Source organism: Arachis hypogaea, chromosome 6, assembly GCF_003086295.3.
Source record: "Arachis hypogaea cultivar Tifrunner chromosome 6, arahy.Tifrunner.gnm2.J5K5, whole genome shotgun sequence".
Classification (NCBI taxonomy): Eukaryota; Viridiplantae; Streptophyta; class Magnoliopsida; order Fabales; family Fabaceae; genus Arachis; species Arachis hypogaea.
In genome coordinates, this window is record NC_092041.1 from 107,837,063 (window position 1) to 107,844,953 (window position 7,891).

Below are 7,891 nucleotides of genomic sequence, written 5' to 3' on the forward strand. Positions count from 1 at the left end.
ATGACTTATTTATGAGATTTGTTAGATAGTCATATGATATTTTCAGTGTGGTTTTGCAAAAATAATTGATGGTTATGAAATTCTGATTTTACTATTTTCAATATTTTCTTGATGAAATCTTATTTTTAATCTATATCTTAGCACAAAATCATCCACTAAATAAAATTGTTGTATAACAAATGGGAGGTAAACAATTATGTTTCAGCTGACATCAACCAACACTACAAGAAAATAGAATATTTGTAACAAAAAATTTGTATCAAATTTAAAATTGTTACAAATTACAGTTTTTTCGTAACAATAATTAATTATTGTTACAAAATAAGAATATTTTGTAACAATGTGATTGCTTTTGTTACAAATTATGTTGGCTTTCGTATCAAATCGTTGTTTTGTTGCAAAATGTTATAATATTTTGTAACAAAAGATTATATTGTTGCAAAAATTCATAACATTTTATAACAAAATATCTATTTGTTTCAAAATTACTAATCCTAATAATTTCTCTCTCTCTCTCTCTCTCTCTCTATATATATATATATATATTAATTAGAATGTAAAGTATTTATCATCTTAATTAACATACAGTAATATTAACTTTAAACTATATATTATTGATGCCAAGTCTCTATATAATCGTAAATTCAAATAAAGTACTAAATAAAAAAAAGAAAATATAAATAACTTGTGTTAAACAATATCAATTCATAATTCTTTTAAACAATTTGTTTAATTTTAATTTGATCAATATTTTAAATTAATAAAACAATTTTTCCATCATACATTTATAATTTGATTTCTATAAGAGAAAAACTTTCTTGTTAATACTTATTATTGATTACTAAGTTGACTCAAATTTTACTAATATTAAATACTATAATATTATGTATATACAAAAAAATCAACTACCAAAATTATTATTTGTATAAAATATATTAAAGTATAAAATACATATTAAAAATAAATTAAAAAATATTTATTTATACATAAATATATAATAATTTGTTTTTTATATGTATATGATATTTTTGTATTAAATATTATAATGAATCAATTAAATTATGTTCTATGTTATCAAATAATAGAAAAAACAAATTGACTTAATATACTAAAAATGATAAATTATTTATATAACTCATAAACTCAACTCTTCCTAAAAAAGTTAAGAATATCTAGGCATATTAATGCCACTTTTTAATTTTGTTATGGAGATTAGAATGAGGTAGGATTCCGATATGGAGAGTAGACGTGTTTTACCTGCCTGTGGTGTCAGCGATGGAGTAATTGGACGGTGCGAATTGGAGCTGACAAATCAGACGGTCCGAGTTCCTCGTGACAAAACAAATGGTCTGAGTTGTTCCTCTCCAACCACGTGTTGCATACGTGTTGCATACGTGTTGCTCCCATAAACAGTGCCCTTTTAACCCCACACCCCCTTCATTGCATGCACACCCACGCCCTCCGAGTCACTTTCTCCTTCATTCCCACCCAGCATCCATTCCTTCTTCTTCTTCCTCTTTGAATGCTGTCTGCTTCATTTACTTCACTAAAAAAAATTTAAAATGTCAAAGAAACAAAAATCTAAAAATGTTGATCGTCCTGAACTTCACATTGTAAAATATCTCTGTCATTTTGATTATGTAAGTTTATTTCACTACAAGAAAATGGAACATTTGTAACAAAAAATTTGTATCAAATTTAAAATTGTTACAAATTACAGTTTTTTCGTAACAATAATTAATTATTGTTACAAAATAAGAATATTTTCTAACAACGTGATTGCTTTTGTTACAAATTATGTTGGCTTTCGTATCAAATCGTTGTTTTGTTGCAAATGTTATAATATTTTGTAACAAAAGATTATATTGTTGCAAAAATTCATAACATTTTGTAACAAAATATCTATTTGTTTCAAAAGCTCTAAATATTTTGTAAAAAAAAATTAATTTGTCACAAAATACTATATTTTTTTAACAAGTTATTTATTTGTCACAAAATTCAAAGATTTTTTGTAACTGATAAAAAATTTTGTTTCAACATATTAAATGTAAGACTTCAAATTTTTAAAAATTAATATAATAATTTATTATATTTATTTAAGATTTTATATTCAAAAATTTATTTTACTAAAAATATTTAAGTCAAATTAATAATATTTTAAATTTAAAATTATTTTAAAAATTAAATAATAAGTCATTTATGATTTATTATATTTATTCAAAATAAATTTTTAGAGATTTATATATTAAATAGAATATTTTCTTATTTATAATTTAAAATTTTAGTAATTAAAAAATATAAAAATTTTATATAATTTGATTTGAATATTTAAGATTTTTGCTTTTAATAATTTAAATTTTATGAATAAAAAAAATTAATTTGAGTATCTGCAATTTTATCTTAATTAGTAATTATTTAAAAATAATTATAAAATAATAATAAAATAATATTTTAAGAATAATTAATTTAATTACTCTAATTCTTAAAATTAAAATATTTATTTAAAAATAATTTAAAAATTTATAGTTAAATAATATCTGTATATAATTATTAAATTAAAATTAATTTTCAGTTACTATACTACCTTTATTTTTATTGAAAATAATTAAATTACCCAATCCCTAATTGTAATACAACTCACATACCCCACTCTCTAACATTTCGAGTTTTTGGATAATTAAATTTATTATATTGTTGATGATTTATTTTTAAAAAAAAATTATTTTCTTGAAAGTAATTAAATAAACACTTTATGATACTTTGAATTTAAAAATAAGAGTAAAGAACATTTTCGTCCCTGATCTTTTTTTTCACGGACATTTTCGTCCTCAAGGAATGGAAAATACATTCAAGTTCCTGACCTCTGAAAAATGTGGACATTTATATCCTTCTGTTGAATTCAGCCGTTTGTACTGAACGGAAAAGGATGAATTGGCAGAGGTGCCGCTGAGGTGACCGTAACGGAGGACAGGTGGCATGGAGCATTTCGTAATAGGACGTATAAGTCCCTGGAGACGGAGCATTTCGTAACAAGACGTATAAGTCCCTGAAGACGAAAACGACGCCGTTTCGTCTCCTCCCCCATCTGCCCTTTTATTCTTCCTTCGTCTCTTTTCCCTTCCATTCTTCTTCCTCAGCCCTTGCCTCCATCATCGCCGCACAGCCGCGCCTCCGTCAGCCACCATCAACGCCGGCGACCTCATCCTTCTTCTCTTTTCGCGTCTTCTTCCCTTTCTCACTCCCTTACCCCCATTAATCTCTCTCTCTCTCTTCTCACTTTCTCTCATCTCTCTTTGCTAAGCTGACCCTCCCATTTTGTTTCAAGCATGTATCAGGTGCTTGTCACACACCAATACTCTATAACTAGCATGAGGCCCCTCAGATGTATCTTTCAATGTGACTTGCCACCCTATTGCCTTGGCAATGTCTTGAAATCCAACACATAGACATTATCATAGGTTCTTGGGTAGGTGTCAAATGCTTCACACCTAAATTATAAAAATTACAGAATATTACAAAACACTAACAAGATCGTAAAAGTAATTTGGGGGAATTGATATAGAGGCTCTTTCAGTACATGGAATTTGTGCTACTAACAGGAACAACATTATAACCCAGCAGTCAAATATCAGAAAATGTGTATATATCGTGGAATGAAGTTAAGTTCAGGTTTACCTTTTGTCCTTTTGCCAATATCAGAAAATGGTGCTGGACTATTGCCCATAATGGTTCAGAATAAATGTATGTATTCCTGTACATCATCATAAACGGATTAGACAACGTTTAGATTAAGAGGAACAAAAGAGTTGGAAATGTAAAAACAGTTAAAAGAATAGCGTTATTCCAACGCACAACAACTAAAAGCCTAAAATTATACGAACTTCTTCAACCCTTGTACAAAGATAAAGGACATGAGCTACTCAACAAGAGAGAGTTCAGTATCGTTTCATAGAAATTCACATGTTTGTTAGGCCACCAGCAGTCAAATTTCTGACTAATCAATGCTGCTGCAAACCTGAGAAAGCACTCAAAAAGAATGGAACATCATGAGCTGGGATCTGGACCTGCCAATCCCAAAAGGCAACATCTTATTTGTGGCCAATTGCAGACCAAGCGCCGCAACCAAGCCATACGCCACCATCCCAACCAAAGGAAGAGGAACACCTATCAAACACAAAACATAAAAATGTCACTCACACATTCATTCAAATACATTGCCTGCAAATAATATCCTTCACACCACAAAATCCAGAGACCAAAAAGAATCACACATAAAACAACAATATGGCAAACACACACATCAAGCCAAAATCCTAACAGAATCAAATCATAGAACAGTTCAATTGCAAGCACCATCGAATAGTTGCAACACATTCAAGAGAAGGCAAGTGGCAGGAACCTTGGTTTCCTGGTCGGGTTCTGCGGCGGAGCATTTGAGAGGCGGCGGCAACCTCATACGCTGCGTGACGTCAAAGAGGCCCAAGCTCTGGTGGTTGGGAGCACGGTGGTGCCAAATGGGTACAAAGGAACGAAAAGACGATAGGGACATGAGAAGGTGAAAGTGGCTATGGTGGTGGAAGCTTCTAGTTGCTTAAGCTTCTAGTAGCTTCACCATCGTTGATGGTGGCTGACGGAGGTGCCGCTGTGCGGCGGTGATGGAGGCAGGGGCCGAGGAAGAAGAATGGAAGGGAAAAAGGACGAAGGAAGAAGAAAAGGCAGAGAAATTGGGGGAGGTTACAAAAACGGCATCGTTTTTGTCTCCAGGGACTTATATGTCCTGTTACGAAATGATCCATGCCACCTGTTCTCCGTTACGCCCACCTCAGCGCCACCTCTGCCAGCTCATCCTTTTCCGTTAAGTGCAAACGGCTGAATTCAACGGAAGGACATAAATATCCATGTTTTTCAGGGGTCGGGACTTGAATGTATTTTTCATTCCTTGAGGACGAAAATATCCGTGAAAAAAACGGCCAGGGACGAAAATGTCCTTTACTCTAAAAATAATTAGGAGAAATGATCTTTTTTGTGATTGAAAAATAAAAAAGAATTGTACGATTCAATTTAAGTAATTTTTATTTAAGTAATTTCTATTATAAATAAATTATGTTTTATTTTATTCATTTACACTCTTAGAGATTAATTTATTAGAAATGATTAGATTAATTTTTATAAATATTTTAAGTTTAAGTCAATTAATATTTATGTATAATTTTTATTATAATTAATTATTTTATAAATTGAAATTAAAGTTTCAGTTATAGAAAAATAATAAAAAGTTATATCATTTAATTGGAATAAATAATATTTTGAGTTTACATTATATTTTATAAAATATGATAATATGTTTATTTTATAATTTAAATTAAAAATAATTAATTGAACTTGACAATATGTTGATAAATAATGTTCTTAAATATTTTTAATAGAGTACATTTAATTTTAAAATTATTCTATCCTCTAATTTTATCAAAATATTTATTTATATCTATTCTTTATTCTTTTATAAAATTATATTTTATTTTAAAAATTATTCTACTCTTTAATTTTATCAAAATATCTATTCATATCTATCCTTTATTCTTTTATAAAATTTCTAATTTCTAATCCTAATTCCCAAATTAAAAATTAGAAACCTAATTCTCAAATTAAGAAACCTAACCCTAAAATCCCCCTTTCAGCTTCGCATAACAGCTTTCAACACACATACCCCTTACAGCGGAGAAGAGAGAAAGAGAAAGTGAGGATCTGAGAGAACAGAGGAGAAGGTGGAGGGCTGCTGCCTCGCCGCCGCCGCTGTCGCACGCATCGCCACTCCGTGGAGCCGCACCTTGCTGCCGGTCTGCCATCGAACTGCCGCAGGCGTTGTCACCGCGGAGAGAGGGAGTAACGCATTGAAGAGAGGAGGAGGAAGGAGACCCGTGCACCGTCGGAGCCAATGTCACCCAGTCGCCACTGTTCTCCGTTCAAGCCTCTACCAAGTCACCGTCGATGAAGCTTCTGCCACCGCCGAGAATCGCGAGCAGACGCGTAGAGGGAGGAAGATGCAGGGAGAAGAAGGAGGCGCTGTTCGAGTTGCTGTGCCTAGTTGCCTTCCGCGGAGCCACCGTCGTCGATTGTCACTGGGGAACTACCGTCGTGCCTCTTGTCACTGGAATCACGGACTAGAGAGAAGGGGCTGCCTTTCTATTGCTGCTGCTTCGTTCTTTTATCGTAAGCGATCTCTGTTTTCAGTTCCATTGAATTCATTTCTATTTTCGATTCCATTGAGTTTGAATTCTCCATTTTGCTGTTATTAATAATCGTAATGTTATTAAGTTTAGATTATTGCTGTGAATGTGACTGATTTTGTTGTTATGAGAGATTAATTGGTAGATTTAAGCTTGGATTGAGGTTGTGAAAATGTGATTGGTGTGGTGTTGAGACTATTTTGATTTGAGGCTGTGATTTGTGAATAATGATTTTAATTGTTTGAAAGTGACTATTTACTCGAATTCCTGGTTACACTGATTTCTTGATTTAGTTGTGAAATTGAGATTTATTTGATGATGGTAGATATTGTTGAAAGATTGTTTGAGAAATTATTGGTTACTAGATATGTTAATTTGAGAAATTATTGGTTTCTAATAGATCCATGATAAGAACAGGTTTGGATTGGTCTATAGGAGGAGAGGTAAGGAGTAGATAAACGGAATTTTCATTGCTTTCACTACTTAGTTCATAATTGTTGCTGGTTAGCTCCTTTAAGCTAGTTTAGCAGGTTAGGAGCAAGAATTCTAGGCTTAACTGCTGCATATAAATACTGGGGTTTAGTTGGTTTTAGTTAGATAATTTTTGTTCAGTTTGGCAGTTCAGGAGAAGGAAACTTTCTCCAGAGTTGGTTAGATCCAATAGTGTACTTCAATAAGGGATTGTGAAAATCTCCTATTTTCTGCTGGACACTATCAATCTCAAATGCTAATATGTCCTAAACCTGTGATGTGCAGTGTTTCGATCCTTGGCTCTATAGGAAAACATCATGCCCGGTGTGCAAGTCATCTATCACCTAATTTACCGCTGGTTTCAGATGGATAATTTCTTATTCTACTATAGAATGTTGGCTGTCCCATTTTGGTCTGAGGTATAGCAATGGATGATAATATATTTCCATTAGTTGATAAGTAATAGAAATGCTTCCTTTTTTCAGTATGCTGTTACTATCTGGCCTGTTAGATATATAAAAAGTGAATACAAAGGGTCTAGAACTTACAAGTTGGTGTTTTGTTTCTAAACTGCTCTGAGATATGATTCATTTTGCGGTATGCATATATAGGTAACTATTTTGATTCATGGTCTTGTAAGATGTAATTGATCACTTGTAGGTCCTAATGAAGTCTGCCAAACCAGTGGCAAGTCTGAAGGCCGCAGTTTTTTCCCCATGATAGATGAGTTACAAATATATCTGGTTGATGGGGCTACACAGGTATATACTGGAATTTAGACTTAGTAAATTTGTATCACACTATTAAGGGCTTGCTTGCTTTTCTACTTTTTGGAGGCATGCTACTGTTCGCATATAATATCTTGTGATTTCTAGTGCAGTTTCATGAAACTAGTCATCACATCACATTTATGATTTATCTCACGTTACTTGATGAACAAACCCTTTAATTTATGCTACTTACTTGTGATTGATATTTACTTGATTATGTGCTCTACACATACATGTGTATCACTTGTTTTGGCATTTTGAATTGTTGAGAAGTGAATACAAACTTGCTTGTTTTGAAAATTTAGAAACTTTCTGAACTTAAGGAACTTTTAACTATGTACCTAACTTTTTGTTTTGTTTTTTTTATTTACATGAGTGCTGAAATGGTGACCACATGCTACTTTGAGAGCTCAATAATATTTT

At 31.9% G+C, this 7,891-nt stretch overlaps 1 long non-coding RNA gene across 1 annotated transcript; it reads left to right on the plus strand.

Annotated features, from left to right (window-relative positions):
- Positions 1–5,670: 5,670 nt before the first annotated feature.
- Positions 5,671–7,524, plus strand: LOC112697447 (uncharacterized). The gene is made up of 3 exons (XR_003151227.2): positions 5,671–6,210; positions 6,984–7,117; positions 7,359–7,524. It is a non-coding gene; the product is annotated as an uncharacterized lncRNA (long non-coding RNA).
- The last annotated feature ends 367 nt before the right edge of the window (positions 7,525–7,891 follow it).